This window comes from Ovis canadensis, chromosome X, assembly GCF_042477335.2.
Source record: "Ovis canadensis isolate MfBH-ARS-UI-01 breed Bighorn chromosome X, ARS-UI_OviCan_v2, whole genome shotgun sequence".
Taxonomy (NCBI): domain Eukaryota; kingdom Metazoa; phylum Chordata; class Mammalia; order Artiodactyla; family Bovidae; genus Ovis; species Ovis canadensis.
In genome coordinates this window covers 72,678,919-72,692,896 of record NC_091727.1, presented here as the reverse complement: position 1 = coordinate 72,692,896, position 13,978 = coordinate 72,678,919, and positions in this window count along the sequence as shown.

The window sequence follows — 13,978 nt, the reverse complement described above, 5'->3', positions numbered from 1 at the left end:
CATTTCCTCCTCCAAGGATAACTTTCTTAATACTCAGCTATGCTTTTCTTTCAGACTTTTAGAGAAATATTTCTGTTATGACAGTAAAATAATATGAATTTCTTTTTAAATTAGAAATTTACTTTTAAATAAGAATAACTAAATTTTATTTTATTTTATTTTATTTTTTTAAATTTTAGTTTTTTATTTTTTAAATTTTAAAATCTTTAATTCTTACATGCATTCCCAAACATGAATAACTAAATTTTAGAGATGTTTTAAGTTTGGAGAAATTTGAGCAAATAGTACAGAGTACCCACCTACCTATTTTTCTCCACTCAATTACCCCGTTAGTAATGTCTTTAATTAGAGTGATTTATTTGTTACCATAATGATGAAACAATCTCAGTAAATAATTACTAACTAAAGCCCATAGTTTACATGAAGGTTCTGTTTTAATGTTACACAATTCTATAGGTTTTAACAAATATTTAACAACATGTATTCACCATAGCAGTATTATATAGAGTAGTCTTACTGCCCTAAAATTCCTCTGTGGTCTAATTTATCCACCCTCTACCTATTTACTGTTTCTCCTGCCAACCCCTAACAACCACTATCTTTGTACTATCTATAGTTTTCCCTTTCCAGAATGTTGTGTAATAGTAATCAAACAATATGTAGTCTTTTCAGAATGGCTCCTTTCACTTAGAAATATCCATTTAAAGTTCTCTCATGTGTTTCATGGCTTGATAGTTCATTTATTTATTTTTAATCTCCAGTGGTCTATTGTGTGGATGCACAATAGTGTGTTTAAACATTCATCAACTGAAAAAAGTCTTGGTTTCTTCTAATTTTTAGAAATTATGTTTCTACAAACATTTGTGTGTGAGTTTATGTGTGAATATAAGCTTTTAGTTCATTTGGTTAAATAATTAGGGGTCTGATCTGACTGCAGGACTGTATGGAAAGGCTATGTTAAGCTCTGTCATATATTTTGTAAGAACAAATTCTTTCAAAGTGCCTGTACCATTTTGCAGTCTCACAAACAATGAATGCAGAGTTCTTATTGCTCTATACCCTGATCAACATTGGGTGTTTTTGATGTTTTGAATTTTAATGATTCTGATAGATATGTAGTCATAGCATGTTGTCTAAATTTCGAAGTCCATAATGATGTTGAACCTCTTTTCTTTTAATATTTCAGTATTTTTTCCAGTTAGGTGGGTTTTTTGAAAAAATTAATTTATTTAAATTGGAAGCTAATTACTTTACAATACTGTGGTGAATTTTGCCATATTGACATGAATCAGCCACGGGTGTACATGTATCTACATATCCTAAAACCCCATCCCACATCCCTCCCCACCCTATCCCTCTGGATTGTTCCAGAGCACCAGCTTTGAGTGCCTTGCTTCATGCATCGAACTTTCACTGGTCATATAGTTTACATAGGGTAATACACATGTTTCAATACTATTCTCTCAAATCATCCCACCTTCGCCTTCTCCCAGAGTCCAAAAGTGTGATCTTTATATTTGTGTCTCTTTTTCTGCCTTGCATAACAGGATAGTTGTTACAGTCTTTCTCAATTCTATATATATGCATTAATATACTGTATTGATGTTTCTCTTTTTGGTTTACTTCACTCTGTATAATAGGCTCTAGGTTCATTCACCTCATTAGAACTGATTCAAATGCATTCCTTTATATAGTTGAGTATTATTCCATCGTATATATGCACCACAGCTTCCTTATCCATTCATCTGCCGATGGACATCTAGGTTGCTTCCATGTCGTAGCTATTGTAAACAGTGCTGCAGTGAACATTGGGGAACATGTATCTCTTTCAATTCTGGTTTCCTCTATGTGTATGCCCAGCAGTGGGATTGCTGGGTCATATGGCGGTTCTATTTCAAGTATTTTAAGGAACCTCCATACTGTTCTCCATAGTGGCTGTACTAGTTTGCATTCCCACCAACAATGTTAGAGGTTTCCTTTTTCTCCACACTGTCTCCAGCATTTATTGTTTATAGACTTTTTGATGGGAGCCATTCTGACTTACGTGAGATCATACCTCATTGTGGATTTTATTTGCATTTCTCTGACAATGAGTGATGTTGAGCATCTTTTCATGTGTTTGTTAGCCATCTGTATGTCTTCCTTGGATAAATGTCTGTTTAACTCTTTGGCCCAATTTTTGATTGGGTCATTTATTTTTCTGGTATTGAGCTGCATGAGCTGCTTGTCTATTTTAGAGATTAATTTTTTGTCAGTTGTTTCACTTGCTATGCTTTTCTTCCCATTATAAATTCTGCTTTTTCACCTTGCGTATGGGTTTCCTTCATTTTGCAAAAGCTTTTAAGTTTAATTAGGTTCAATTTGTTTTTATTTCTATTACTCTGGGAGGTAGATCATAGAGGATCTTGCTGTGATTTATGTCAGAATGTGTTCTATGTTTTCCTCTAAGAGTTTTATAGTTTCTGGTCTTACATTTAGATCTTTAATCCATTTGAGTTAATTTTTGTATATGGTGTTAGAAAGTGTTCTAGTTTCATTCTTTTACAGGTGGTTGACCAGTTTTCCAAGCACAACCTGCTAAAGAGACTGTCTATTCTCCAGTGTATATTTTTGCCTCCTTTGTCAAAGATAAGGTGTCCATAGATGAATAAATTTACCTCTGGGCTTTCCATTTTGTTCCATTGATCTATATTTCTGTCTTTGTGCCACTACCATACTGTCTTGATGACTATAGCTTTGTGGCATAGCCGGACATCAGACAGGTTGATTCCTCCAGTTCCATTCTTCTTTCTCAAGACTGCTTTGATTCTTAGAGATTTTCTGTGTTTCCATGCAAACTGTGAAATTATTTTTCTAGTTCTATGCAAAATACTATTGCTAGCTTGATAGGGATTGCATTGAATCTATAGAATGCTTTGGTTAGTTTAATCATTTTCACTATATTGATTTTTCCAATACATGAACATGGTATATTTTGCCATTCATTTGTGTCATTTTTTAAAATTTCTTTCATCAGTGTTTTATAGTTTTCTATATATATATCTTCTGTTTCTTTAGGTAAATTTATTCCTATGTATTTTGTTCTTTTTGTTGCAATGATGAATGCGATTGTTTCATTAATTTCTCTTTCTTTTTTTTCATTGTTAGTGTGTAGGTATGCAAGGGATTTCTGTGTATTAATTTTATATCTTGAAACTTTACTATATTCGATTAGCTCTAGAAAAGACAAGACAAAACAGAAATGGACCAGCACCTCTGCTGAGGGGCTGAGGGTGAGGAGAGGTTCACATACTCAAAGAAACTCACCATGGTGAGAAAATCACCTGGGACAGAGAAGGAGCTTCAGGGGATCAGATATGAAAGGGAATGCAGCAGCTGGTCTGTGGAAAGCAGGACAGAGTAAGATCTGTGCACAGTCCTGCACACACCAGGCTGCATCATGTGTCTCTTGTTGTAGAGGGGGACTGGGTGCTGGATTTTGGAGAGTGAACCCAGGAGGATATAACTGTTGGCTGTGAAGAGACAGCCTGAAGGGATGGGAGTAAGGAACTCCACAACTGGAAAAGTGTGGAAAAAGCCCAGGCCACCATAGAAGCAAAATGACATTGGTAAGTGGTGTGCAATGGGTGTGGCTGTCATTGTAATCCCCTCCCCCACCCCAACTGTCTGCCCTTGAGGGGAACCCATCTTAGCAGGCTTGCCCATACCTCAAGCCAAGACCTTTTCCAGTTGTGCAGGGTCCAGGATCCTGAACACTACCCTTGTCCAAAACTTCTCTGTCCCCCAGCCTGAGATAAGAATCTGCCTATGCAGGAAGGAAATAATTGCTAAAGCATAGGTTTAGGTGAGAGGGCTTTAGGAGAGGAACACTGTTGGGTCCATAGTGACAATGTGAAGGGATGGAAGGGGGATCTCAGCTGCATAGACACAATGTGAAGGAGTGAGGGTAAGGGGATCCATGGCCAAGATTGCTCCTGGAGTTTAGTGGGGTCTGCCTTGGAAACTGTCACCATTGTTGAGTGGCAAACAAGGAATGGTGCTGCCATCATGGACACTCTCTTCACACAACAGACCTTGTCTCCATGGGCACTGGGAGGAACTCCCACCAAGCAAGCTTGCTTCAGTCTGTTGCAACTTCCTGCTGATATCTGTCACCATAGACACCAGAATGGAATCCCATCAGAGCAAGTATACTTGCCCCAGTAGTAGCCACTTATCCCTCCGCAGAATAAGTGAACAATTGTGCCTTGATCAGCTGCTGCTTTTGTCTCCTCTCACCTAGGCAGAGAACAGATGCCTGGTGGTGGCCCACACATAGAATTGGGGCCAAAATTAAAGCTGGATCCCGAGAACTGTGTGACTAAGGAAGAGAAATGGAAATCTCTCCGTACAAGAGAAAAAACCTCAGATTAAATCCCTGTGATCAGCTTGGTAAACCCTGCATCTGTGAGAATATCTGAATGGATAATGAGCACTTCCATAACTGAGACTAGCCTAGCTTCAGTAACTGTGGACTTTGGAGGTAAGTACACATGGGAGTTGGGCCAGGTAAGAGTCTGAGTCACGGTGCCCACAGCAGGTCCAGAAGCCAAACTAGAGGCATTGGAGGGTCAGAGCTTTGCTGTGGATAATTGTGAAAGCAAGGACACTGAGAGTGGATGCCATGGGGCAGGGGGAATATATATACATACATACATACATATATATATATATATATATATATATACACACACATACATATATACACACACACACACACACACACATACATACACACACACACTGTTTTGTTTCCTGCTTTTTATTACTTTATTTTTATTTATCTTCTTTTCTCTTAATTTTAACGTATTTCTTATTTTTCTATTTTTAACTTTTTATTTTTCTGTGTTTTTTGTTTCTTCTTTTTGTTTTGTTTTCTTTATATTTTTTGATGTGTGTTTTTGTTGATTTTGTTTTGTTTTTTTTTTTTTATCTTGGATTTTGTTTGTTTCCTTTTTCCTTCTCTTTTTTGATGTTGTTATTACTACTATTTGTTTGTTTTTTATTTATCTAAGATTTTGTCTGCTTTTTTTCTTTTCATTTTTTCTTTTTGTCCATGCTATGCTGCTTGTGGGGACTTGGTTGATGCTTTTGAACTGTGGTGTTGGAGAAGACTCTTGAAAGTCCCTTGGACTACAAGGAGATCAAATCAGTGAATCCTAAAGGAAATCAATCTTGAATATTCACTGGAAAGACTGATGCTGAAGCTGAAGCTCCAGTACACTGGCCACCTGATGCAAAGAGCTGACTGATAAGAAAAGACCCTGATTATGGGAAAGATTGAAGGTAGGAGGAGAAGAGGATGACAGAGATTGAGATGATTTGATGGCATCACAGAACAATGGACACAAGTTTTAGCAAATTCCAGGAGATGGTAAAGGACAGGGAAGCCTAGCATGCTACAGTCCATGAGGTTGCAAAGAGGCAGACAAGACTCAGCAACTGAATAACAACAGGACTTGGGTCTGTGACACTGGGGTGGGAAAACTGAACCCAGGATGCTGGAACACCAAAAATTCCCACCTACAGGCAATTTTATTAATCTGCATGAGCTCACCTGGAGTTCTCTGTCTCTACACCAAGACCTGGCTAAACCAAACTGCCTGCAGGCTCCAGTGCTGGATGTCTTAGGCTAAACAACTAGCAAGACAGGAACACAGCTCCAAACATCAGCAGACAAGCTGCCTAAAGTTATAATTATCTAACAAACATATCATAACATACCCCATGACACAGTCCTGCCCATCAGAGAGATAAGATTCAGCTTTACCCACCAGAGCACAGGCACTAGTCCCTCCCACCAGGAAGCCTGTGCAAGCCCTAGGACCAACCTCACCCACCATGTGGCAGACACAAAAGCAAGAGAAACTATGACCCTGCATTCTGTGGAAAGGAGACCACAATATAATAAGACAAAAATGACATGACAGAGAATTACATTACAGAAAAAGAAGCAAGGTAAAAAAAAAACACAAGAACAAATAAATGAAGATGAAATAGGCAATCTACCTGAAAAAGAATTCAGTAATGACAGTAAAAATGATCCAAGGGGCTTCCCTGGTGGCTCACTGGACACCTGCCAATGCAGGAGACACAGGCTTGTTCCCTGGTTCAGGAAGATCCTACATGCCATGAGACAACTAAGACTTTGTGCCACAACTATGAAGCCCATGCTCTAGAGCCCAGAATCTGAAACTACTGAGCCAACATTCTATAAGTACTGAATCTGAACACTCTAGAACTTGTGCTCCACAACAGGAGAAGCTGCTGCAATGCAAAGCCTGTGCATTGCAACTACAGTAGCCCCTGGCTGCCACTACTAGAAAAAAGCCTGTGCAGCAACTAGTGCTCAGCACAGCCAATTAAATAAATAAAGTTATTTTTTAAAAAGATGATACAAGATCTTGAAAACAGAATGCAGGCGTGGATTGAGAAGATATAAGACATTTTTAACAAGGACAAAGAAGAAAGAACAAATAAACAGTTGTTGCAAGCGAAATGACACAAAGACAAAACACATGAGACACACAAGAGACAGACAATACACCACTCTGGCTGGAGTAAAAAACTGCGCAAAACTAATTGCGGTTTATTTTTATAAAGCCCCCTAGGCAGAATTCCAGACTGCATGAATAAGCCTTTTCAGTACAGCACAGGTGCATACATGTTATTGTACAGCAAGGGGAGTGAAATCCCTGTCTACTGCAGAGTCTGTCCAGAGCCCTTTCTTTCTCCTTATCACAAGAAGGGAATGTTCCCTCGTTTGCAAGGGACCATTAAATTCAAGGCTGTGTCCAGACTCCTTGGCAGAATGCCTCGTTTGCAAGCACGTTCAGCCCGAGCAGAGAGTCCTGTTTGCAGGCACATCTCCACTACCCTATTGTGGCTGCATTAACCCTTCAACAGTGATGAACCAAACAATAACTAAAATGAAAAATATACTAGAAGGAATCAATAGCAGAATAACTGAGGCAGAAGAATGTATAAATGAGCTGGAAGATAGAATGGTAGAAATAACTGCTGAAGAGCAGAATAAAGGAAAAGGAAAGGAGGTGAGGATTTTCAAGATGGCAAAGGAATAATGTGGGAAGACCTTTTCCAGTCTTGTGGACACTGTGGCTCCAGTACACTGGCCACCTGATGCAAAGAGCTGACTGATAAGAAAAGACCCTGATTATGGGAAAGATTGAAGGTAGGAGGAGAAGAAGATGACAGAAATTGAGATGATTTGATGGCATCACAGAACAATGGACACAAAAATACATCAAAAATTCATCTGCATGTGGAACAACTCTTCCAGAGCACATTCTAAATGCTGGCAGAGGGTCTCAGACTTCCAAACAGGCAAGCCAATCTTCTCAGAATAAGGTAGGGCAAAAGATAAAGATTAAAAAAGAGACAAAATATTTTGGGATTGGAATCTGTCCCCCAGGAAGGGAGTTGTGAAGGAGGAAAGGTTTCCATAACTTGGCAACCTTCTCATGGTTGGGGACAGAGGTAAGTTTCAGAACCTCAGAAGGGAACACAGCAATGCTTGGAAGGCAAACGGAGAGAGTTCACCACAGAGATCATTGCTTAACAGCACTTTCCAGCCTAGAATTGGCTTACATGTCCACCATAGTGAGTGGGTGCTGGGTGCTGAGGCTCAGGCTTAGGGGGTTGGACCCCAGGGTAAGGCTCATGGTTGACTGCCATGAAGATATTCTGAGGGGGCTAGTACAACACAGCTAAGGGAGTTCAGAGAAAAGCCTGAGCTTCCCTTCCCATAGAGGCAAGAGATCATTGCCACCAGGACCCTCTAACTCTGCACACTCAAATACTGTAACTGTGGTCTGGTCCCTTCCAACGCCAGCAGGAACACCAGAGGCAGACCTAGACAAGACTGCAGTATACAACCCCAGAGGGGGAAACACAGGCTGACTAGCCACTGACAAAGACAGGGAGGGTGCCTGAGGTAGTGGATGAAGCACTGCCATTGCAGTCTCACACAGTGTTGGCAGCTGCCATCAAGCTATGTGCAGGCACAGGTTACTGCCCACATCTCCGTGGGAGACTAAGCAGCTTGGCTCTTCCTAGAGACCCATGACCTAAGGCCAATTCCTCTAGGAGAGCACACGACCTGTCTCAGACTGTAGCAACATCCAGGTGGTCTCTACCACTACAGGCATTCCCTGATACACCCCAATTGTGGCTGCCATACCATGCCCTCTTTCCAGCACAACTAAGCAAATGAGCTCTAGTATGCCTCGGCCTTTGCTTCCTAATGTCTTGGCAGGGAACAGATACTGGAGGCTAGCCTATCATCAGAAAGTGTGTGAAAATGTTAGTCAGTCAGTCATGTCTGACTCTTTGTGACCACATGGACTGTAGCCTGCCAGGCTCCTCTCTGTCCATGGGCTTCTCCAGGCAAGAATACTGGAGTGGGTAGCCATTCCATTCTCCAGGGGATCTTCCTGACCCAGGGATCAAATGTGGGTCTCCTGTACTGCAGGCATTTTCTTTACCAACTGAGTCACCAGGGAAGCCCCTAGCCTACAAGCAGAGGCAGGACCAAAATCACAGTAGAACACCAGGAGTTATGTGACTGAAGAAGAGGAAGGAAATTAGTTCCTGAAGCCACAGATGCAGTGGACTAAATCTCTGTAATTAGTTTGAGACTGCAGACATTGAGGGCAATTATGGATTCTGGGAGGAAGTACAAGCTGTAATAAGGCCAGATTTGAGTCTTAGCTGATCCTGTAGCACCAACAACAGATCCAGAACTCTTCCTAGACATATTGGGGGACTTTCTGAGTAGGCAGATTGGCTGGTGTTCATTGTATGGAGAGGTTAATGGAAGAGTAAGGACATTCTTCTTACTACCACTCATTATCTGTAATTTTTTTTCTTTTTCTTATTATTCTAATGTTGTTTTTTATTCCTTTAAGTTTTCACCTTGATTTTGCCCTTTTAAAATTTAATTTTTAATAAACATTTTAAGTTTTTCTTATTTTTACAGTTCTGCTTAGTTATATTGCATTTTACCCATGTTTTTGATTTTCTACTTTTGCTAATCACGTTTTTAGTATTTATTTTCACTTATGGGTTTTTTTATTGACTTGGTTGCTCTCTCCTTTTTTGATTCCTGTTTTACTTTCCTTCTTATTTTTCTTTCTCCTTCTCCCTCTTCTTTTCTGTTTGTAAGTATATGAATTTCTTTGGTTGTTCTTGGATGTTGAATATTGCTTTCACCATTTTTCTTGGGGTTTTGTCTTCTGTGCTGAGTGGCCTGGGAAGTCTTGATGCTACAGTAAGGGTTCAGGCCTGAAACTCCAAGAAGTAAATTACTTGAAGTAATTTAGTAAACTCCAAGAAGTAAATCTGAGTAAATTATTTTGAAGTCTGAGAACGTAAACCCCATGAAACATTAATTGGTGAGATCTCTCCAAAAGGCCTCTATCTCAACACTAAGACCAGGACTCACTCAAAGGTCAGCAAGCTCCAGTGTTGGACACCTCATGCCAAACCTTCAGCAAAACAGAAACACAACACAACTCTGCCTTCTAGTAAAACAGACTGCTCATAGCCATACCATGCCCATAGAAACCATAATATACACTACTGCACACAGCACTGCCCTTAAGAGAGACAAGATCTAGCTCCATCTACCAGAACACAGTCACAAGAAACTCCAACAAGGAAACTTTCACAAGGCACTGGTCCAAATCCACCCATAGGGAGAAGACCTCAAAAATAAGAGGAACTACAGTCTTTCTAGCCTGTAGAGTGGAGACCCTAAATAAAGTAAATTAAACAAAATGCAAAGACAGAGAAACATGTAGCAGGTGAATGAATGTGATAAAAACCCACAAGACCAAGCAAATAGGCAAACTATCTGAAAAATAATGCAGAGAGATGATATTATAGATGATCTAAAATATTGGAAATAAAAAAGGGCACAGGAAAATAGAATGTAGGGACAGATTGGGAAGATACAAGAGATATTAAAGAAGGACCTAGAAGAAACAAAGAATGGACAATTTCCAATGAACAATGCAATAACTGAGATTAAAAATGCACTAGAGGTAATCAATAGCAGAAAGGCTGAGACGGAAGAATAGATAAGTGCTCTGGGAGACAGAATGAAGCAAAACATAATAAATAAAAAAAAGAAATGAGAACAGTCTCAGAGATCTCTGAGACAACATTAAGTGCACCAACAATCAGATTATATGGGTTCCAGAAGAATAAGAAAAAGAAAGGATGCAATAACATATTTGAGGAGACTATAGTTGATTGCAGCTATGAAATTAAAAGATGCTTACTCCTTAGAAGGAAAGTTATGACCAACCTAGATAGCATATTCAAAAGCAGAGACATTACTTTGCCAATAAAGGTCCATCTAGTCAAGGCTATGGTTTTTCCAGTGGTCATGTATAGATGTGAGAGTTGGACTGTGAAGAAAGCTGAGCGCTGAAGAATTGATGCTTTTGAACTGTGGTGTTGGAGAAGACTTTTGAGAGTCCCTTGGACAGCAAAAAGATCCAACTGGTCCATCCTAAAGGAAATCAGTCCTGAATATTCACTGGAAGTATTGATGCTGAAGCTGAAACTACAATACTTTGGCCACCTGATGCAAAGTACTGATTCATTGGAAAAGATCCTGATCCTGGGAAAGATTGAAAGCAGGAGGAGAAGGGAATGACAGAGGAAGAGATGGCTGGATGGCATCACCGACTCGATGGACAGGAGTTTGAGTGAACTCTGGGAGTTGGTGATGGACAGGGAGACCTGGCATGTTGAAATTCATGGGGTCGCAAAGAGTCAGACATGACTGAGCGACTGAATTGAACTTAACTGATAGTTGAAACTTCCCTAACATGGGAAAGGAAATAGCCATCAAAGTCCAGGAAGCCCAGAGAGTCTCATACAGGCTAAACCCAAAGAGAACCATGCCAAGAAATAAATTAATCAAACTAATGAAAATTAAACACAAAGAAAACATATTAAAAGTAGCAAGGGAAAAGCAACAAATAATATACAAGGGGATCTCCATAAGGCTAACAGCTGATGCTTCAATAGAAACTCTGGCCAGGAGGGAGTGGCAAGATATATTTAAAATAATGAGAGAAAAAAAATCTATAACCAAGATTACTGCATCCAGCAAGGATCTCATTCGGATTCAAAGGAAAAATAATAAGCTTTACAGATAAGAAAAAGGTAAAAGAATTCAGCCTTGCAACAAATTCTATAGGAACTTTTCTAGATAGGAAGCACAAAAGGAAGAAAAGGCCCATAAAACAAACATCAAAAGAATAAAATTAATGGTAATAGGATCATATACATTGATAATTACCTTAAAAAATGATTCAATGCTTCATCCAAAAGACACAGATTGGCTGAATGGATAAAAAACAAGACCATTATGCATACTGTCTAAAAGACACCCACTTCAGACCTAGGGACATATACAGAGTGAAAGTGAGGGGCTGGAAAAGTATTCCATGCAAATAGAAATCAAAAGAAAGCAGGAGTAGCAATACTCATATTCGATAAAATAGACTTTAAAACAAAGAACATTACAAGAAACAAGGAAGGACATTATATAATAATCCAGGTATCAATCCAAGAAGAATCTGTAAGAATTATGTATATATATGCACCCAACATAGGTGCACATCAATACCTAAGGCAAATGCTAACAACAATTTAAGGGGAAACCATCAGTAACTCATTTCAAGCATTTCTTCTGACCATAACACCATTAAGATTAGATATCAACTACAGGAAAAGGGGGTTCCCAAGGAGGGTCAGTGGTAAATAATCTGCTTGCCAATTTGGAGACACAGGCATTTGATCCGTGGGTCTAGAAGATCCCCTGGGGTAATAAATGGTATCCTGCTCCTGTATTCTTGCCTGGGAAATCCCATGGACAGGGAAGCCTGATGGGCTACAGTCCATGGGCTCACAAGGAGTTGGACTTGACTGAGTTTCTGAGCCTGCACACAAAACAAGAAAGAAACTTAAAGAAGCAGAAACAACATGGAGGCTAAACAATACACTTCTGAATAACAAACAGGTCACTGAAGAAATAAAAATAAAATAAAAATATACCTAGAAACAAATGACAATGTAAACATAACTCAAAACATATAGGATGGAGGAAAAGCAGTTCTAAGAGGGAAGTTTATGGAAATACAAGCCTACCTGAAAAAAAAAAAAAAACTAGAGAAGCAAAAATTAAACAAACTAACCCTACACCTAAACCCACTAGAAAAAGAATAAAAACCACAAAGTTAGTAGAAGGACAGATGGACAGATCATTCAGACAGAAAATTAATAAGGTAACACAAGCCTAATGACACATTAGATCAGATACATTTAACTGATAGGATACTCCATCTTAAAGCAACAGAATACACTTTCTTCTCAAGTGTCAGAGAACATAAGATATTCTCCAGTATAGATCAAATCTTGGGTAACAAATCAAGCTTCAGTAAATTTAAGTAAACTGAAATCATTTCAAGCATCTTTTCCAAACAAAATGATATGAGATTAGAAATCAATAACAGGAATAAACTGTGAAAAAATACAAAGAAGCTAAACAATATGCTTATAAATAACCAAGTGAAACTGAAGAAGTCAAAGAGAAAATAAAAAACGCCTAGAAACAGATGACAATGTAAACATGATGACCCAAAACCTATGGGATGCAGCAAAAGCAGTTCTACAATCCTACCTCAAGAAAAAGAAAAAAATCTCAGTTAGGCATGCTGTCTAACAACTAAAGCCACCAGAGAAAGAAGAACAAAGACAACCCAAAGTTAGTATAAGGAAAGATATCATGAAGATCACAACAGTATGTTATGGGCACAAAAACAGAATTATAGATCAATGGAACCGGATAGAAAACTCAAATAAACTCATACATCTATGGTCATCAAATAGATGATGAAGGGGGTAAAAGTTTATAATGGAATAAAGAAAGTGTTTTCAATAAGCATTGCTAGGAAAATTGGGCAGCTATATGTAAAAGAATGAAACTACACTTCCTAACAGCATATACAAAAGTAAACTCAAACTGGATTAAAGACCTAAATATAAGGCCAAACTCTAGAAAAATCTTATAGGAAAAGATAAACAGAACACTCTCTGACATAAATCAGCAAGATCTTTTTTTGACCCACCTCCAAGGATAATGAAAATAGAAACAAATATAAACAAGTGGGGCCTAATTATACTTAAATCTTTTGTACAGAAAAGGAAATCATAAATAAGACGAAAAGACAACTCTCAGAATGGGAGAAAATATTTGCAAATGAAGCAACTGAAAAGGGATTAATCTCCAAAATATACAGGTTATACAACTCAATATTTTTTAAAAGCCAATCAAAAAATGGGTAGAAGACCTAAATACATGTGTCCAAGATAGACATAGGAATGACCATGAAAAATACTCATGAAACACACGAAAAATACTCAACATCACTAATTATTAGGGAAAAACAAATCAAAATTAAAATGAGGTGTCACTTCCCACCAGTGAGAATGGCCATCATCAAAAATTTTACAGACAATAAATGCGAGAGAGGGTATGGAGAAAAGGGAAGCTTCCTACCTCGTTGAAAGGACTATAAATTGGTAAAGCCACTATGAAGGACAGTATAGAAATTCTTTAAAACTAAAAAAAATAGAACTACCATATAACCCAGGAATCCCAGTACTGGTCATATACCATGAGAAAACCATTACAGAAGAAACATGAACCACATAGTGTTCATTACAACACTATTAACAATAGCCAGGAAAAGGAAGCAACCTAAATGTTCATCAACAGAAGATTATATAAAGAAGAGGTGGCACATATATACAAAGGAATATTCAGTTCAGTTCAGTTGTTCAGTCATGTCTGATTCTTTGTGACCCCATGGACTGTAGCATGCCAGGCTTCCGTGTCCAC